This window comes from Hemicordylus capensis, chromosome 2 (assembly GCF_027244095.1).
Source record: "Hemicordylus capensis ecotype Gifberg chromosome 2, rHemCap1.1.pri, whole genome shotgun sequence".
Taxonomy (NCBI): domain Eukaryota; kingdom Metazoa; phylum Chordata; class Lepidosauria; order Squamata; family Cordylidae; genus Hemicordylus; species Hemicordylus capensis.
This window is the reverse complement of record NC_069658.1, coordinates 332143125-332163027: the sequence shown is the minus strand read 5'-3', so window position 1 is coordinate 332163027 and position 19903 is coordinate 332143125. Positions and strand designations below refer to the sequence as shown.

At 48.0% G+C, this 19903-nt stretch overlaps 1 protein-coding gene and 1 long non-coding RNA gene across 5 annotated transcripts in view; one reads left to right on the top strand and one right to left on the bottom strand.

The window, feature by feature from the left end:
* The window catches only part of LOC128344375 (uncharacterized), a 52797-nt gene extending 34473 nt beyond the window's left edge, over positions 1–18324 (bottom strand). The window contains exon 1 of the long non-coding RNA XR_008315821.1: positions 18243–18324. This is a non-coding gene — a long non-coding RNA (uncharacterized LOC128344375). The remainder of the gene's footprint in view (positions 1–18242) is intronic.
* The window catches only part of CPLX2 (complexin 2), a 197898-nt gene that overhangs the window by 146371 nt on the left and 31624 nt on the right, over positions 1–19903 (top strand). For 2 of the 4 annotated variants that reach the window (XM_053294377.1, XM_053294375.1), the window contains exon 1: positions 2164–2352. The exons of 1 other annotated variant lie outside the window; for it this stretch is intronic. The gene's annotated coding sequence lies outside the window, so the exon portion shown is untranslated. Of the gene's footprint in view, positions 1–2163; positions 2353–18491; positions 18510–19903 lie in introns of those variants that run through there. One more of the 4 variants, XM_053294378.1, reaches the window with a different exon arrangement.

The following is a 19903-nucleotide window of genomic DNA, read 5'->3' as shown; positions in this document are numbered from 1 at the left end:
TCTGCAAGTGGTTCCTTGCTTCTATCTGATGCAGTGCTGGGTCAAATTCACTACAGTATGATTGTCTCTGAACCTCTTTCTTCCCAGTGCTTCCATATTCAAATTGTACTCTATATCAATAAGGCTGTGCTACTATGGTTTTGCCTCCATTATGCTCCTCAGTTCCCTTTTAAAAAATGATCTCTGGCAAAAGTGTGCATTTTCATATCAGCATCAAGCCTGTTTCCAATACTCATCTATTACATTTTCTGTGGGTTTACCCATCATGGCTCATCTAGCAATTTTGTCAAGTGGTACAATTGCTCAAAAACTAAACCATTAAAAAAATTAAACCTACAAGCACTTTTTGAGCTAGGGAGAGTGGACAAAGAAGACAGGATCTTTTCCCCCTAAAGTGGCATCATCCCATTGATGAGATTCTTATCCACTAGCACTGCTCTTACTGGTACTTTCAGCACTATCAGTGCTGTAACTACAATGTGGGCAAAGCATGATGTGAAATATACATTACTGTCTCAAAGAAACGTAACCCAAATCAAAGCCTCATTCATGGAAAACTATCTCCCTCATTTAGACTTTTAGGAGTCCAAGATTATTTGAGAGTGTGGGGCTCCCTAGGTGACACTCTTGGGGGAATTCGTGGGGGAATTGACTTTGGGCCAAAACAGTGGTTGGCTACCCAGGCGTGCCGTTGACTACTCCAGAGTAGTTCATGTTACATCCTTTCCTCAGGATAAAGTTACCTTTTGAGTTATGTGATCATTCAGAGGTTTCCACAGAAGTCTTCTTATCTTCTGTAGAAACGGCCTTCTTATCTTCTGTGCCCAACTGCCTTGCTTATGTTTTCAGCAAGGGGAAGGGAATAGCCTTGCAGTAGTCTGAAATCATGCTATTTATAGGGCACCTCACACATGATCTATACGATGCTTGTCTTCTCATCAAAATCCTTTAATGTGAACATTCTACAGAAAGTAAACTGATAGTGGTGTGCTCAGATCCATTCATCCAATGAACTCTGTTGAATTGGGGTTGAATCCCATTTTGCCAGTTCAAATCCAGCAATAATAGAACCACACTGGTTTGCCAGTTTGAATGTACAGATTATTCCTTGGATACATATGCTGTCTTCCAGTGGCAGAGAATCCCTCGCAGCCCAGCCGGGTGTGCGCAGCCTACATGCCAGTAACGCCCCCTGCACATAACGCCCCCTGCACATTACATCAGGTGCAAAGGGCTGTGGCCAGAACTCTGGAAGGACCTCATGAGCCCTCCGGAGCTCCTACCCAGCCAGCATTTGCAAGTGAAGGAGAGAAAGGGAAATCCATGCATCCAGCTAGCATATGCCAGCTGGGTATGAGCTCCGGAGGGCTTGTGCAACCCTTCTGGGGCTCTAGCGACAACTCAGGCCACTCACAGGAGCTGTGCAGCCAGGGTTCTTTGAACCCATCCACCCTATTATAGCCCCGCCCCTGCTGGCTTCGGTAGGTTTAGGTTATGCAGTCCTCAAAGTGAACAGCCACATCTGAATACTTATGAGTTTCTGCTAATGGTTTCCAATGTAAATGAGAGCGACAGGATCTGTTTCTGTTCTCTAAACGCCAAGGGCAGCCTTCCCAAATCCAGCCAGCTTTTACTCCCTGCAGTCCTTTCTCTGTACAAAGCCCTGTTTGTTCCCATTGTTTAGCGCTTCTGAAAGAGCCCAGGTTCCCCTGGTATGGTCCCTGGAGCAAATGAATTACATCGACCCTCCGACTGGGATCCCCTTTGCTGTCAGGGAAAAAAACACTGGCTTCCCCCTCTCAAGGGCCAGCGACCTGTCAGTTGTCCTCCCACCTTCCTGGCAGTGCCTAATTGCTAGACCCCGGGGGCTGAGCAGACTAGCCACTGAGAACGAGGTAGACGCTGTTTTGCCTCTTGCACTGGAGCATGATTAATATCAGTCAGCCAGATGGGTGGAGAGATGACAAGAATAATGAAGTAGCTCATTAGGGGACACTGCTTGGAAGGTCAAGAGCCACGATGCATTGGAGTGGGGGAGAAAGGAAAGCCCTCCTTTGGGAAGACGCCGGCAAAGGAGGCGGGAGGTGGGCGGCGGTGGGGGGGGGACGTGTAGAAAGACACGCGTTGGTTCCTCGCCAGAGGAGGTTCAGCCTCTAGGAACCTGAGCTTGCGCCGGCCCACTCCGTCAGGGAGTGCGAGGAGAGACGGCAGCGGGCGCGTCAGGGCTTGAGAGGAGTGATTGGAGAGGTACCGTCAGGCTGCGGGAAGAGAGGGAGGCAGGTTTTGCGCACAGGACTTGAGAGAGAGCACCTTCCCGCTGCCAGCCGGCCACGGGCTTTTGGAGCGCTCCGGGTGAGTGAGCCCCTCTGGGAGGAGCAAGCAGCGTGGTGCTGAAGGGACAGCTCCTGGGGCGCGGGAGGCGGCGAGGAAGGGAAAGCTTGGAGGACCCGCAAGGATTAGTGAGCCCCGGGAAGCTGATGGTGGGGGCGGGGGGAGGTGGCATTCCACTGCCCCCAGAGGTGTCCTCAAAGGGGAGAATGGGGCTTTGTGGGGGTGGAGGAAGGGGCAATTAACCCAGGAGCAGTCCCGCCCTTTCTGTAATCGGAAGGAACTTTTCGTGACACGCGCGGCCCTTGCCCTGTAGAAGGGGCGGGGGATTGGGGGGGGGGGGAGCGGTCCTTGGCTTTCCATGAATCCCGGCTATATTTGGATTTGTGCCCGGGATCCCGTCCTGCCCTAAGCTGGGACTTCTGGAGGGAGCTGTCCAAGCTCTTTTCTGTCCTGTGCACGCTTTGCCCGCGGAGCGCAAGACTGGGGGGCAAGCGGGAAGTTGCGAGCTCTCAGCTCAGTGCCTGGCTCTGAATGTCCGCTCGGAGCCGCGGGCATCGGGCTGCCTCCCGCTCTGCATGTTAATAACTCAGCAGTGCGGATGGTGGTTGGATGGATAATGCGAGGTGCGGATTGAAGATCGGAGTAGCTGCATGTTATTCGCCACCCAGTCGGAGTGGGAGGGATAGAGCTAGGGAAGAGGACGAACTTGGTGGCGGCGGGAGGAGACATGTGCAGCAGCTAACTCGTATACAGGCTAAGTCACATACATAGGCGCGCATTTTTCGGACACATAAACACACACATACGGCGCAAGCCTGACACAAGATCCATCTCGAGAAGCTACAGCAAAAAGCCGACAAGTGGTCTCTTCCACCGCCATGCGTACCCTTACAGGCTGAATCAGCTGCTCCAATGATCCCTCGGAGCCCCGCTGCTCCGCGACAATCAGTCCAGAATCTATCTCTGCTGAGCTGCCGCTTCGTGCGCCTCTCTGTCCACCCCACCCGGATCCCGCCTACCGTTTCACGTCGCCAGCCAGAAGGCGAACCCGGGGATTAAAGTAGCGACCTGCCCGCTTCCAGAGAAATCAGGCTGAAAGGTTCCCACGCGAGATGATCATCGGAGCTAAGGCTCTTTGACAAAGGCGAGGCGCCGCGTCTCCCTGAGATCAGCGGTTCCTCCTCGGCCCTGCCCTGGAGAACGAGGCTTGCAATGTAGTTAATTGCAGAGCTCCGGGGGCCGAGAAGCCCACACTCGCCCTGACCGGCCTTCCCCTGCACCTAGAGGCTAGAGAGCATCCATATTTGCTTTAAGGGGGAAACCCTGGGAACTCTCCTCTTGTCTTCCCTTATGCACACCCTCCTGGCGCAGAGATCGGAGAGGCATCTGGTGTGTAGCCGAGGTGATGGCTTTTGGGTACACGTGGAAGTACCTCTCCCCGCCCGCGCACCACCCACCCCCGGCCCTTTCTCAGAAGCGACTGAGAGAGAGTAAAGAGATGAATGCAGAGGAGCTGGCTCCAGACGGGCAGCCACGCTCTCGCCGCGTCAATGTGTTTGGCCAGCGTCGGTTGCCTTTGTTGCCTCGGCAAACAGTCCGTGCGCTTCCGCAGGCTGGCAAAGAGACTCCTTTCAGCTATGGACTTTCTCCCTGAGCCACCAAAGTTCCACACGTGGAACTGGATCAGCCTGGATGTTCGCGGCTCAGCGTCTTGCTCCAATCCCCGCCTGCCCCAAAGATTTGCTCCTACCATCCCGCCTAGGCGCTGCCTGAAAACTCTCCCAGTGCACCTTCACCTGCTTGCTTCCCCATCCCCGCTCCACCACATGGGAGAGAGGCAGAGGAGGCTGGGGGCTGGGCTGGGCAAAGGCCAGCATTCATCTTGGGGAAAGGAGGGCGGTAGGTGCTCCCAGCTAAGTACACCTGCTCTGCTCCCGGCACAAGCACTCCTGAACAGGTATTCCAACCAGAAAAGGAATCCACCCCCAAACACACACACACTCTCACTCTCTCTGCATTGCATGCATCCAAAGAGGCATTTCAGTACAGGATCCACATGAATACACTTAAGTCCAGGCTTCTGGATAGACCCCATTTAGTCCCAGAATCTATCTGATATATACACAAAGTATTTTTGTTCATTACACTTAAAGAACATTTGTGCCTCTTTTGCACTGCCCCCCCCCTTTTTGAGAGGGGGGTATTAAACCATTTGTGGAAATGGCCATTGAATCATGGTATCACACAAAATATCCTACATAAAACCATTCCCAGTTCATGTCTCTTCAGTGTTTATCTGAAAGCCTAAGGAAGGAGATCCAATTTCACAACCTCTTTAAGCTGTTTGTTCCATTTTATTCCATGCATTTTACCACCATACTTAATCCCCTGCAAAAAATTTCCTTGCAAAGAAAACATCTCACAAATGTGCATCTAATGCAGACATAATCCCTCAAATATTTCACTCCCTTTCTCACATATGCACATAATTGTTCCACACGATCCACCATGTATGTACAATTATTCACATCATATGCCTACTGCACACTTTCACACATACCTCCCGTGCAACAAAAATATGTGGTGCTATAGACATAGTCCCATGGATCTTCAACTATAGATCCCTTTCACATTGTACATCTCAGCCATATGCAACTTGCATCATCTGGCTTCAAATGCAAACCGTCTCTTATCTTCCAAGTCAACATGCCTCATTTAGCATATACAGATTTCACACAGAGCTCCTCCATGTGTTCTTTGATTCTCCCATGCACGCTTCCTTGCACATCATGTAGTGCACAATTCACAGGTGGGATATTCCTGCTAGTTCTTTTAGAATGTTGCATCCACTGCAAATACTACTACTACGAGTATTTATATACCACTCTTCAACCAAAGTTCTCAATGCGGTTTACATAGAAAAATAGATAGGATGTATTGCATAAATACATCTATCTCTCTTCCACACATTTGGACATGTCATACATCACTTTTGGAATACACTGTAGGCACGTGAGGCATCATTCTCTGCACTGTTTAACAGTGACCTGACACCACCTGACTTCTGACTGCCCACAAGTGTTCTGTGACAAGGCTCATCTGTCACTTGTGAAACTCTGCTTTCCCTACCTTCCAGTCTGCCCCATAAGCCCAGGGGCACAGAGAAGGCACTGGTCACTCAGAGCGGCGTTGGATGTTACAGCAAGTACTGACAACTGCACATCAACTCCTGTATGAGTAACTCATGTAGCTACTTGTCAGCAGTCACAGTAACATCCAAAACTGATTTCAGTAATAGGGAAGTGCATCTTGCACATGCTTAAAAGCCCTCTCTCCCAAATGTCTTTATTTCTTCTGGGATGGTTGATAAGCATTGAAAACAGGTTTTAGGACTGAGCCTGGAGATACCTGGCTCAACCTCAGTCTGCATTCTGTTTTTAGTGGTCACATTTTTGGTGCAGTGCAGTGTAAAATGTGGCTGTGCCACTAACTCCAAACTTACCCACTGTTTCACTATTTCAAGTCCGGTTTACTGCAGGCAAGATTTGCCAAGGGATTATTGACACAAGTGCATGATTGTAGGAAAGGGCAGATTCCCAAGTCATACTGTATCTCCCGATTTCTAAGCATCAAGTCACTTTCCCGTCGGGCCTATGGCAGCTGAAGGGAACCCACTTGAAATAACACATGTTGACTCTCTGCCCAGAGTGAGCCATCAATGTGCAGGCACCAGCATGCACAGAACTGGACTTTTATAGCCATTTCAAACCACTCTAAGCTTGTCGTCTTGTGCACAATGGTACCATCACATTGCATGAACATCATAGACAGAGAGCTAGTCTGCTTAGTAATTGCATGCTGAATTTCATCAGTTGCCATTTGCCTGATGGTCATGTGAATTTTATTTTATTTTATTTTATTTTATTTTATTTAAACACAGTTATATACCACCCGATATGAAATCTCAGCACGGTTTGCAACCTAAACAAACAGCAGGTAAAATCTAAAAAAACATATAAAACAGATTAAAATTACCATAAATAAAACTGTAAAACCCTAACACATCATAAACTAGAAGCCTGATGAAATAGGTGTGTCTTCAAAAGTTGTTTAAAAACAGCCAGAGATGGAGAGATTCTAATTTCATTTGGAAGTGTTCCAGAGCCTTGGAGCAACTCTAGAGAAGGCCCGGTTTTGGGTCACCATCAAGCAAGCTGGTGGCAACCTCAACCGGACCTCCCCCAATGATCTTAATAGGCAGCAGGGTTCATGAAGAAGGCACTCTCTTAAATCAAATTTACCTTCACACACTCATCTCTCCTTGCATTCCTTTCCCCCTCATTTTCTAGTGGCGTTGGTTGCCTTAACCCAAGCACTCATGTACCTCCAGTGACTGTTGCTGGTGTCTATCTTATGTTTCTTTTTAGACTGTGAGCTCTTTGGGCACAGGGATCCATCTTATTTATTTATTATTTCTCTGTGTAAACTGTCCTGAGCCATTTTTGGAAGGGCGGTATAAAAATTGAATGTATGAATGAATGAATGAATGAATGTGCATGCATGCACACACACGCACACACTGATAACTTAAAGCTCTCTAGATAGTGGAGCAACCGTCAGTAGTGGAGGAAAGAAAACTCCTAAAACTCTTTATTCCATGGAACATGGGGATGGAATAGAGCTTGCTGAGTATGTGGAGAGGCAATTGGTGTGGGAGAAACTGTGCATGTGTCCATTTTGTGTGAGAAAGCCTGAGCATGTGACTGTTGGTAGACTCCATGTGAGTGAGTGAAAGAAAAGGAAATACTTTGTTAGGAAAGAATGTCTGTTTGAGGGCAGAGTGCAGTTATGACAAAGAGTGCCTGCTGGTTTGTGTGAGGAAGTATGTTTGTTAGACAGAGAGATCGTTCACACAACTGAAAACTGTGTCCTACCCAGGTTTGGGAACTGTGTGTGCTCCCAGTATTCGGTTGTGTGGGAGCAAACAACTAGGTAGGAGGAGGGAGAAGTGATTGTGTGGAATCAAGAAGGGTGTGCTTATCAAATGTTTACATCTGAAGGCCTCTTCACATACGGTGTTTATCCACATAGATCAGTGTTTCTCAACCACTATGTACCCATGCTGGTTCCTAACTACAGCGCCAGCTGATCCACATCAATTTAGGAAGGTAGACAGCCATCCCCTCACATCAAAACAGTAGAGAAACAATGATAGAGATAATCTACCCTTTCAGAAAAATCATGTGCACATGGTCACTTGTGAAGTGTGGCCCAAGTAATTTCCCAAGCAATGGTCTACATGTTTTTCCTCATGGGTGAGAGTCTCGAGTGCATGGCTTTCTCTAGACACCTTTCGTATTTTTAAAACTTGATACACAGGTGGGGTGAGAGAGAGAGAGAGAATGCTTGTGTGGTTAGGACAGCAGTATGCAGAAAAAGCACCATAATTTCTGATTGTGTCTGTGACAACCAGAGAGAGCAGAAAGATCTTGCTGTCCTGAGGCTAAGGAAACTGGCATTCCTGCCAGGTCTGCATGGGGGCTGTACCGCCACCATCCTACACAGGGTGCAAACTGGTAGCTCCACAGATGGGTCTCTGTATGGTGCACTATTGTGTGGTTGTTTGGGGTTTGTTTTGTTTTGTTGAAAACCTATACCTTACCATTCTGTTGCATCTGTCTGAATTTGTGTTTCTGCTTTTGCCTCAGCAATCAAAGTTCTTGGGGCAAGGTAAGGGAGGATGTTGATGGGATATCTCAAAGGACTGCACAGCCTCTTGTTGCCATAACAGTACCTCAGTCCCACACCCTCCCACCTCTATTACAACCTGCTTCTCATTGCACTTCATGCGTATAATGAAGTATCGGCAGACCACACCAATTCAGCTAGGCAGGCAGATGGGATGGAATTGTACCTGGGAGATGTGGCTCAAAGCCCACAGTGGGCTTGCCAGATGGCATACTGCAAGTTGTTCTCTCTCTCTCTCTCTCTCTGCCTCAGTTTCTCATATGTATAATGGGAGACTTGAGACCTGCAGTTGTGAACTGAGGGCTGTCGTAAGGAGAAATGTGGCAAGGATCGTAAAGCACTTTGACACTAACAGTGCAATCCTAAACATGTTCACTTAGAAGTAAAACCCACTGGCTGGCATCCTGACTAAATTTACTAGAGGAAGTCCTATTGAAATTCAGTACTGTGGTCCTTGAGACCACTCCTTGCGTTGCACTACTGAGAAATGTATTCAGGGTGGAGCCACTGAGCTCACAGGGACTTATGCCCTAAATAAGTGGTTTAGGATTGCAGCCTGAAAGTGGTGGATGTGATGTTGATGTTGTTGATTATGATGACAACAATGAAGCAAGCTATTGCCTATTAAAACAAATCATAAGAAATCAGTGCAACCTGTGAAAAACCACAGGGTTTATGCCTTTCCACTTCTACAAGGGACTAATAAGGCTATTCTTATCAGTCCCTTTTCACCTTACAAGACTCTTTTTGAGCTAGTGATACTAGAGCGGGAAAATATGCTTGGCAGTCTAGCGTGTTTCTATACCCTTACTGCAGTGTTGTGGTTGCTTTCCCCTTGCTATTAATCAGGCCCAGCTTAAAGAGCACACAAATGAGGCATTTGCACGGGGCCTTTGAAGTCTGGGTGAAGTCTGGTGTTTGTACTATAATGGGGGGGGGGGGACTGAGGAAGTGCACAAAAGAGGCCCATTGCTCCTGACTGTTCACAGAGACTGTCTGGGTCACTATACATCCTGGGTGCTAATCATTTGCTTGTCAAATGTAAATAGAAAAACAAAAAAACATGGATTCTTCTGAGTAGCAGGCTGGCTCTCTGCAAGGATAGCCGGCTGGGGTCAGTTACTGAGCCCTTTCTCACAATCTGCGAGAGAGAAAAGGGCTGGAAGGAGAACAGGGAGGAAGCTTTGAAAAGCTCCCCTCCCCACAGACGATGCTTGTGCTGGTCTGGGGGTGGAGATGGTCCGCCCAGATGTGCAGCTGCCTTCTCTGGCAGCATGGAGGGTTGGCGTCACCCCACCCCCAAAACTTTTGTTTTGTTGACTACATGGTGCATTGTGGGAATTCCTCCAGCACTGGCTGGGAGCCCCACAAGCAGCCTGGGCTGGCAGATGATCAAGAAAACGGGTCTAAGGGAGCACTAGCTCCATTAACCCCATTTTAGAGGGTGGCTGGTTTGGTGGGTTTGCTGCCGAGGCGCCGCCAGGATCAGGCGCGATCCGGTGGTTCTCACGTGCGGGGAAGACCAGGCTTGGCTTTGTTTGCCTGGTTTTGTCTGCACATGAGAACAGCCTCTCTATCTTTTACAGTTTCTTGTAAGAAGTCCTTATGCTCCATAACCTTCTCTTGTCAATGCCATATCAGATGTAAGAGCGTTCAACTTATTACTGTTAGACAGGTGACTCCAAAAGGGGTGGGGGATGAGGTGAAGAATCTATGTATATTCCATTCAAGTCAGATGGCATATTTGTTGCTGCACAGCCATTTGCATGTAGCAAGGGACATACAATAGTGTGGCTGTTTACAGGCTACTTAGCTCCTGTCCCAGGGCTGGGGTTGGGCAGCTTAGCTTTTGCTTAGCCCCACCCCAGCAGCCCCCAGTCTGACAAAGGAGAAGCTTGCAGCTGGTATGGAGGGAAGAGGAAGCACACCATGAAGTCCCAAGCAGCACTGTAAGTGAGAAGGCTTATTCATTTACTCACTCTCCTTTTTATTGCCTCTTTTCATTTATTTTTTTCATACAGTGCAGTGATTAAAGCAGGGCTGCACAACTGTGGTCCTCCAGCTATTTTTGACTACAACTTCCATCATCCCCAGCCACAGTGGCCAATAGTAAAGGATGATAGGAGTTGTAGTCCAACATCTGCAGGAAAGCTGCAGTTGCGTAGCCCTGGATTAAAGTGTTGGACTAGGCCCAGGCAGACCAGAGTTCAAATCCCTATTCAGCCATAACATTCACTGGATGACTGTGCCAGTCACTTGTCTCTCAGGCTGGCTGAGATACCAGATTTTAGTGTGGACCATAATGCATGAAGAAGAGAGCATACATTTTTTCTGGGCAGGGGGATGTTGAGACTTTAGCCTAATTCACTCATCTAATTTCACTCTTTGCAAAGAGTTGCAGACTACAAAGCTGAAAATTAAACATTTATCTCATCTCACCCAAATGACACGGTTTTGTTGTCTGATCTTACACTTGCGTCAAAATAAGATTTTGCAAAATGGATCATAGGGAATTGTTTTAAAACTTGCTTTTTCCCCAGTGGAAGAGCATCTGCATGCTTGCATGCAGAATGTCCCAGGTTCACTCCCTGGCAGCATGTGCAGGGAGGGTAAGATAGGGGACAATGTTTGTTTGAAAAACCCTAGAAAGTTGCTGCCAGTTAGGGATGTGCACGAAACCGGCGGGGGCTGATTCAAAGGTGGGGGGACACCTTTAAGGGTGGGAGAGGGTGCACTCCCCCCCCCCCCGCTGGGTTTCCCCAGCCGGCGCTCTCATAAAAACTGGTCTGGCGGGGCAGCAGTGTACCTCCCTGCTGCCCCATTCCCTCCTTGGTCTGGAAGTGACTGGAAGTACCCCGTGTGCATGCGCATGTTGGCAAGTGTGCCCGGCGTGTGCATGAGAGAGTGTGAGGTGCGTGCACGTGCACGATGTGCACATGCGCACGGGGGTACTTCCGGTCACTTACGGACCAAGGAAGGAATGGGACAGCAGGGAGGTACACTGCTGCCCCACCAGACCAGTTTTTAAGAGAGCAGGGGAAACGCCGGCAGGGGAAACGCAGCGCAGGGGGAATGCACCCTCCACTGCCCTTAAAGGTGCCCCCCCCACCTTCAAACTGGCCCAACTGCCAGCTGTTCAAACCCGTTCAGAGCCCATAAAAGGGGCCTCTGAAAAGGTTCGTGCACATCCCTACTGCCAGTCAGAGTAGACACTACTGAGCTAGAGTATGGTCTGACTCAGTATAAGGCAGCTCCTTGTGTTGCTATGGGGCAATGTTGTCAGGGTGAGTGCCTAAGGACGCTGTGTGGCTATGGAGGCTGCCTGCTGTCCCTGACTTTTTCCACAACCTCCCCAAAGGGGAGTCTAGAAAAGCCACCCACCCACCCATTTTCAGCAGCAACTGTGGTGCCGCAGACATTTCAGGAGGTCCCAAACTTTGCATTAGGCCCCAAAATCTCTTTGCCCAGTCCCAATATTAATAACAATATATGTCTTGCTATTTTTAAAAAAATGCTGCCTAAAATTTTGGCTACCTTGTTTCTACAAGAGGTGTAGCTTTATTTTATTGCCTGACTTGCACACTCATTGCCTTGGAAGCGGGGTGGTGGTGGTGGCTTGGAAAACTTGAACCTGCAAGAAACTTCTGCATAACAGAAAAGCTCTCATTTCCAGACTGGAAAATTAGTCCAATAAAATGTAGTACCTAATGTGCCCTGTGTGGTTTTTCCCCTTCTTCGGAAGTATATTATAAACCGCTTTGTAATTAATCTTAATGTTTTGTTAAGTGTGTGTGTGTGTGTGTGTGTGTGTGTGTGTGTGTGTGTGTGTGTGTGAGAGAGAGAGAGAGAGAGAGAGAGAGAGAGAGAGAGAGAGAGAGAGAGAGAGAGAGAGAATCACAAGACGGAAATGCTGCTGATGGGAAGGGTTGTATCCAGGCAGATGGTCTGTAGGCTAGAAACACCATCGCCCGGTTTTCTTCAGCTTTAGTGGGCAGTTGGAATAGATGAGCTCATAGGTCTTTCCCATCTCTGACGGCTATGATTCTTCTGCTCAATATTATTGCTAACATTTATCTTGTCTATTCCTCTGTGGGAATTTTCCAACAGGCCTCGTTTTCCAAGCCTTATTTACCCAGAAGCAGACTTACATCCTCACGCAGTGTGTGCTTCACACACATTCCCCTTTTTCATATCACCTCCTGCCTCTAGAATTGATTTTTCCAAAGAGAGGGTTTTGCTCTGCTTGATTCTAAAATAAATTAAGCAGCAGTTGCCAGCCTGCTTAGTCCTGAGGAATTCCATTCACACCAGTGGTATGAAGGGGTTGGAGAACTGTAGTTGAGAATAACGACTGCCTCCATTCATGGGGATGGAGATCTTTGGATGAATGGCATCCCTCTGGAATGATGTTTATCCTCTTTGGTCTGAACCGACATCAAAGCATGACATCAGAGATCAAGGGGAGACAGATGCAAATGGAGTACAAAAGCTTCTTCCCCAGTGGCCCTTGAAAGCCCCATACGGAGGAGAGAACTGGTGTTAAGTGCACAGAAGAAAACCTCCTCTCAGACTGCTGAAGGGACATTATCTGCCACTGCCTGGACTACAACAACATATTCTGCCTTGCCAAAATGATCTTAATGATCGAGAAACAACAGCGGCTAATATATGTGAGACAGGGCCAAATCAATCAAGTAGGGAAGCTACCTGATTAGCCAACAGTAGGGAAAATCACACACACCATTCCCAACGTGATCTGTGGAGAGAGGCTCTTATTTTCTGCTTCAGAGACACTTGCACACCGTCAGAGATACAGATTCCTCACCCCAGCATGCCCCAGCAATTACAGGCCGAGACAGAGTCACAGAGAGTGGCTGGTTACTGCAGCAACCCATGTCTGGCAGTATGACAAGCTTGGGAATCTCCCAAGCAAGTCTCTGCATTTCAGGAAAATGAGCCAGGTTAAGCTCTGCCAGGTCAGTTCCTTTCATCAAGCCAGCTTTTGTTAGTATTGAGCCATGCAAGTTTTAGAGTTACATCAAACTCTGAGGACCAAACTAGATTTCATGTTGAACAAGCCAGCACCTGGTTTGAGGGGGAAGGTGTCTCCTAAAATAGTAGCCATGAGACCATCAGGGCCACAGCATAGGAGAAGAGGGTCTTTAGTCTGTTAATTAAAGCCTGTTAATTTACCCTGTTAAAGAGAGCCAGCATAGCGTAGTGGTTAGAGTGTTGGACTAGAACTGGGAAGACCCGAGTTCAAATCCCCATTCAACCATGAAACTCACTGGGTGACTCTGAGTCAAGCATGTATCTCTCAGCCTAAGAGCAGGTAAAAATGTAAAAATAAAATGAAAAAATAAAATGTAAAAATAGAATAAAAATAATTCTGTACTGTTTTCCTGCCCAAAATCACCACCTTTAAATAAAAGTAGCTCTTTGCCCCCAAAGGTACTATTGAGCAAATGACACCTTCAGGGACAAATAGCTGCTTTGGTGGGGGAAAGGGTGCAGAATTAAAGAGCTAGGAACATAGGAACATAAGAAGGTACCATATACTGAGTCAGATCATAGGTCCATCTTGCTCAGTATTGTCTGCACAGACTGGCAGCAGCTTTCTCCAAGGTTGCAGGCAGGAATCTCTCTCAGCCCTATCTTGAAGATGCCAGGGAAGCCATCTTGGAACCTAGATGCTCTTCGCAGAGCAGCTCCATCCCCTGAGGGGAATATCTTACAGTACAAACACTTCTAGTCCCCCTCTCATATGCAACCAGGGTGGAACCTGCATAGCTTAAGGGGACAAGTCATGTATGCTACCACAAGACCAGCTCTCTTCCATCTAGGTAAACATCTCCTACTCCCAAATCATGGTTGCATTTTGAATCATGGCTCCTGTTTTAAAAGAAAAACAAACAGATGATAATGAGCGTAACGTCATGTCTTGTTTTGTTTTGTTTTGCTTTGTTTTAGTGACTGTTTCCTTATTTTTGCCTAATGCACTAAGTATTTATTTCATCTGCTGTCCAAGCAGCAAGTTCTGGCCCAGTTATTTTAATTAACCAGGATAGGCAAGGGTTAACCACACAGGTCACACAGATCCAAGAATTCTGTCTATGTCCTCAAACTGAACAAGCTTTTGTGTATCCTTCAAAACTGGACACTAAGGTGACCTGAGATAATCCTCCCCATCACTGAAAAATTGAAGTCTGTGTCATGATGAACACAAGACATTTTATCTGCAAATCGTTTCGCAAATTCATCACAATGGGCAGAGTGTGCCACTTGCTCTCCCCAAGGACCCAGCGGAAACAGGTCCTTCATCAGGTGGAATAGTTTGCTCATTGTTAGATGACAATGAGCAAACATGGCACAGAAAAAAGCTTTCTTCACCACCATCAGGACCACAGAGCAGGCCATAAAAATAGGTTCTCCCCCGTGTCTGGCTAGATCCTTCACAAAATTTACTCACAATGGAGGAAACAGTGGGGCTGAGCAAAGCTCTTTAGGAGTGAACAGAAGCCATCAAGCTGCCTTCTGCCTGCTTTCCAGATAAGTTCAGAAAGTTAAATGGTTGACCAAGTGTTTGATCCCTTATGTTTTGCAAGGGCAAATGCACCCATAGCACCATATTCATTGATAAGTAAGGAGGTCCACAAGGTAAGAGAGCTGAATTTGGCATGGCAATTATATGCATATCATAAAAATAATCAGATTGCTTCCATATAATTTGCTTAACTCATTTTAGTACATGTAACCAATCTGCTTCCTGACTTACAGGCACCTCTGGTGTGATTGGAGACAGTCTGAGGTATTTTATTACATAGTGGAAAAATATAATAACAAAATAATTGATAATCTGCTGCCTCTTAACGGTACTACAAAATCTGCTGCCTAATGGTAGGACTGGCCCTGGGTGTGAGTCAGTCCATAAATAGATTTGCTTGTGCTACCGCCTTCCGTTATGCAAGAATATATAAAGAGTTGGAGTTATCCACACCCCAACCTTTTTCACAGGTAAAAAAGATGCCATCTTGCTTACATACATCCCAGCAGAAACATCTCTTAAGAAAAGGGGGAGCTGATCCCCCTTCACATATTTCTCAGATCCATTGTGAAAGACTTATTGCCATAATTGCAGAATGAGTTATTAGCTCACAGCTGTTTTATCACAGCCCCGGTCCTTGTTCACATCCAGTCATCAAAAGATTTAGTGTGTATTGGTGATTATTCCCAGCTGCTCAGATGCAAATCCTCAAAGGTGTATTCCTCGAATGAGCTGATCACCAGCATCTGCATCTGGGAAAGAGCTAGAAACTACTCAGGGAAAGTACATGGAAAGAAACCTTTGCAACTGCAGAGTAAGTAAGCCTATCTGGATCCTGCTACCCAGCCTCTAAGGATAAAGATCCAGAAGCGATCCCCACGGTCACTTGAAACTGGGCTAAGGGAGCCCAGCCCAGTTTCTCGGGGTTGCAAGCCCGCCTAAAAACCCCTCCAGCTAAACGAGGTTAACAGAGCGAGCGCTCGTTAACCTTGTTTCTTCAATCGTGTGTCAGACATGGCTGCTTGCAGCCGCGGCTGACACACTCGGGGTGGGGGAGAGAGGGGAGGAGGGACCCCAGGAGGAAGGCACCGTGCATTCATGTGGTGCCTTCCTGGGGCTCCAGGGCCCAGGTGCTGCACAGCGGCACTCTCCTTCCCCCGACCCCCGGAGCTCCCCAGCGAGCCGTGGCCTGGCACAGGAGTGCCCGACCGAAGCTGCTGCTCGTCTGGGTGGCCGATCCGGCCACCCAGCAATGAGTGGCTGCTCGTGTGCGGGGAGCGTGGGCTAAGCCCGGTCTCCCCACCAGACCCCTTGTGGCTCTACACCTTGATCATGTGTAGAGCCTCCCAGTCTATGACCACTCTGAGCTCCATGGAGGTTGGGAAGGGTGTCAGTGCAATCTGAATAAATAAATGTGGTACTTTTTGAAGTCATCCCTGCAGTGATCATAACTCTGTAAGCTCAAACCAAGTTCCCTGTTGAGAACTGTGTGTACAAGCATGGCCTCCTGTAGTACTTCTCAGTATTTTATCCAGCCCAAGTTTAAGTCTGCCTGGGGGAAATGATTTTACAGCTTAATGGATCTTGTTCTCTGGAGGATGTTCCTGATAAATGCTTTTATTGTCAGTTTAATATGCTCATGGCTCCTTGCTGAATGGTGGGAAGCTGCAGAGGGGGGAAATTACTCAATGGGAAGGGTGTTGATGGTATTTAGTGAGCCCCTTCTCACGAGCAGTGAAAAAGGGCAAGAGGATTAGCAGGGAGGAAGCCCTAAAGAACTTACCTCCCCGCACATGAGTGATGGTGTCTTCTTCGGCGGGTGGGTCGCCTGCCCAGATGACTGCCAGCTGCTGCCGGCAGCTGGGGTCCAAGATGTATTGCCCTGTGTCGCCCCGCCCCCAGAGCGCCAATAATGTACCGCATGAGTGCGCAGTGCATTATGGGGATTCTCCCCTCCCCAATATCGCCAAGCAGCCACTGCTTAGGAAAGTGCTCGCTCTCCTAATTCCATTTTGGAGGATGGCTGCCTAGGTGGGTTTGCCACCGAGACACTGCTGGGATCAGGCCCCATCCCAGTGGTTGTGGCTGTTCAAACTGTCCACCACTGCAACAGGTTTTCCAGGCAGGGGGTTGCCAAATTTCACCAGAATCACATTCATTGCTCCCTCCTCCTCCTCCTCCTCCTCCTCCATTTCGACAGCCACTCAGCTGATAAAGCAAATGGGATTGCACAGAAGTAAATGATTCAGTTCAATGGGCTTCCTCCCATGGTGTAGGTGACCACTTCCACGCTTGCCCCGAAAGCATAATGCCAAAGGAAGCAATAGTGGAAGAAGAGGCGCTGCCACTCTGCCATGCAAAAGCTGGGCTGGAAGGTGGGCAGGCCAGCTGGGAGCAGTCCATATGGGGGGCCCATCTTGTTCTTCTCCTGGGCACTTGCCAGATTAGACCCTGCAACGGGGTCATGTCGGATCTCGGAAGTTTGCTTTCTCACTTCCTGCGTTGTGACACCGCAGAGCCTATGCGGACAGCAGGGTGCCATTCCCATTGCCAATGCCTTGTCTCGTGTTTAATCGCTGCGATATAGAGCTAGGACATCATATATCCAACATAAAGAAATTGCTGTTTTTTCGGGTTGTTAGTTGCTGCGAGACTGCTCCCCCTGCTGTTTACGTTTTCAGTGTGACTTGCCTGAATGGAGGCATTTTGCTGCTGTTGAGCAGCTAGTCTGCTCAGGCAGGAGACTTTGCTGAGGGCTGTGGCAAGAGGCTGCTGGGAACCAGGGGCGTAGCAAGGTTGGAGTGGGCCCAGAGACGAGATTTTAAAATGCCCCCACACACACAAAGTCCAGGGCCTCCGCACACCCCAGGCCCCCAAGGATTTAAGTCTGATATTTCAAAATAAGTATGCTGCCTAGAAATACATTTCACTGAATACACACATGCACACTTCACAGTATATAGTGATATACATTGAGTACTATATATTTGTGCTACTTTTAATGCCTAGAACACACTAGAAACACTAATTATTAAAATGGGACCCTCGCTGCAGATTAGCAAAGGAGACTTTCAACCATGCAGTGTGAGCCTATGTATGTTTTCTCAGAATTTTGAACAAATTCAGTAAAGTTTGATTGCAGGAGGTTTTTCACAGGAGGCTTTTAAAGCCCTTTAAGACACATCTCCTCTGGAATGGAGGTGCTGCATTCACATGTTGGCCAGATTGACCCTGAAGTCCCTGCGAGTTATTGGGGAGCAGTTCACACACAAGAAAAATAAAATAAAATAAAAGCACCACACATGCTTCACAGTTCTCACTCAGACCTTCTGGGTTGCAAAACAACTTGAGCATAAGTGCATTTATAAATGAATGAATGAATAAATAAAATTAATAAAATACTGTTCCAAAAGTTTTTATAATTTTCTGCCATGAAACAAGCCACTTATAGGATTTTTTAGATAGTTTTTTTTTAAAGCCAGCAAATTTTCCAAGCTGTTTTAAATTAAATATTCAGAGACAGCTCAGTCTCTCCCCCCTCCATATCAAAGCCCTATGGCAAGCAGATCCCTATATATGGGCGGGGGGGGGTGACCACAAAAAGGAATTCACATTTTACCTGGCAAATGCTGGGCTGGGTAGAGGGTCTGCTGCAGAGAGCTGTGGGGGCCACTCTGCCTGCCTGCCTGCCTGCCTCCTTCCTTCCTTCCTTGCTTGGGGCCTCCCTGCAAGCCTACTCCAGTTCAGGCTTCACTGGGGCCTCCCTGGAAGCCCCGCCCACCCACCGATCAGCTGATTGGCGGGGAGAAAAGGAGCTCTTTGCAGGCAGCTTGCCTGCTGCTTAGATTGCCGGCCAGGAGGACAAGCAGGAGAGACGGCGAACAGGGCAAGTGGCTGAGGGGCCTTGGGGCTGGGCAGGGGGCAATGGGGAGTCATGTGAGGTGTCTCTGGGGGGCCCCCCAAGGCAGTGGGGCCCCCAGGCAACCGCCTCCCCTTGCCTAATAGTCGTTACGCCCCTGCTGGGAACCACAGGAGAGTGTGGGGCTCTTCCAGAGGCTGAACATGAACACACACGCCCATTCTCTGGCTCCCCTCTGCCTGGCTCTGGGCGTCTGTGCTCCCTCATTCTCCCTCCAGTCTTGGAGCTGCAACTCCCTTGATGGGGGGGCAACATCTTTCCTCCTCCGCTTGCACCAAAGCCTCCCTGTATCGCAGTCCAGCCCTCCAGCCTTGCCCCAAGCTTGTCCCCCTTCCTCCTTCCTTCCTTCCGCCCCTGCCCGCCCGCTCGCTCCTCACTGCCTCTTTCTTTTTCCTTGCCCCAGCACCGTATCCCATCCCCCGGCTGCCTCCCATCCTGCCTGCACCTCACTCGATCCCTTGAGGGGGGCCACCAGTGCTGGCAGCAGGGCGGGAAGGCAAAGGGAAGCAACAGTGACTCTAGGGATCCCAAAGCTAGAGGGCAGAGTTGACAAGCACAGGCAGTGGCCAGAAAACCATCCACACTACACTACATTGCAACACACAAACTACGTGGCGAGCCTCCTAAAAACGTAAAAATACAGCTACTTTCCTGCAACACATTTACAACATTATAGTGCTAAAACGCATCAATAAAATTCAAAACAAGGCATCGGGATATGAACGGCACCCTGCTAAAAATGCAGTGACCACCATGTCAAAACACCAGCAATATAGAGGGGCCCTTAGCAAATATGTTGTAAACCTGTTGCAAGGAGCAATCTGGAAAATGCCCTAGTAACGTAATGCTGTCCCTACCTAACTACCTGCCACCAGAAGAACAGGTGGAGATAAACAAGGGACATGGGAAGGCTCACGCTCAGTATATACTGAAGCCATTCACATGATCCCCACTGGGGTGGGGAGGGCAGCAAGGGGGAAGGCAGGGTTTAACCTACCTTACCCTAAGATTATTCATTTATTTATTCATTCATTCATTCAGAATATTTATACTCTGCCCCTCCAGCACACTACTGCTCGGGGTGGCTTACAACAATAAAATAGATACAAGACACAATAAAAGTAATAAAATTAACCAAGTTGAACAAACAAGTTAAAAGGTTAGAAACCACAATCATTATTAGATTCAATTAAAAATTATTTTTAAAAGCTAAAAACTGAAAGTTATAAAAAGCTAAAGAACCTACCTCATATAACAAAAAATGGAGCATTAAAAAGCCTCCTTTAAAAGGTGTATTTTAAGTTGTTGTTTTTAAACACTGAGGGAGGGAGAAGCATGGCGAAGCTCTTCAGGGAAGGTGT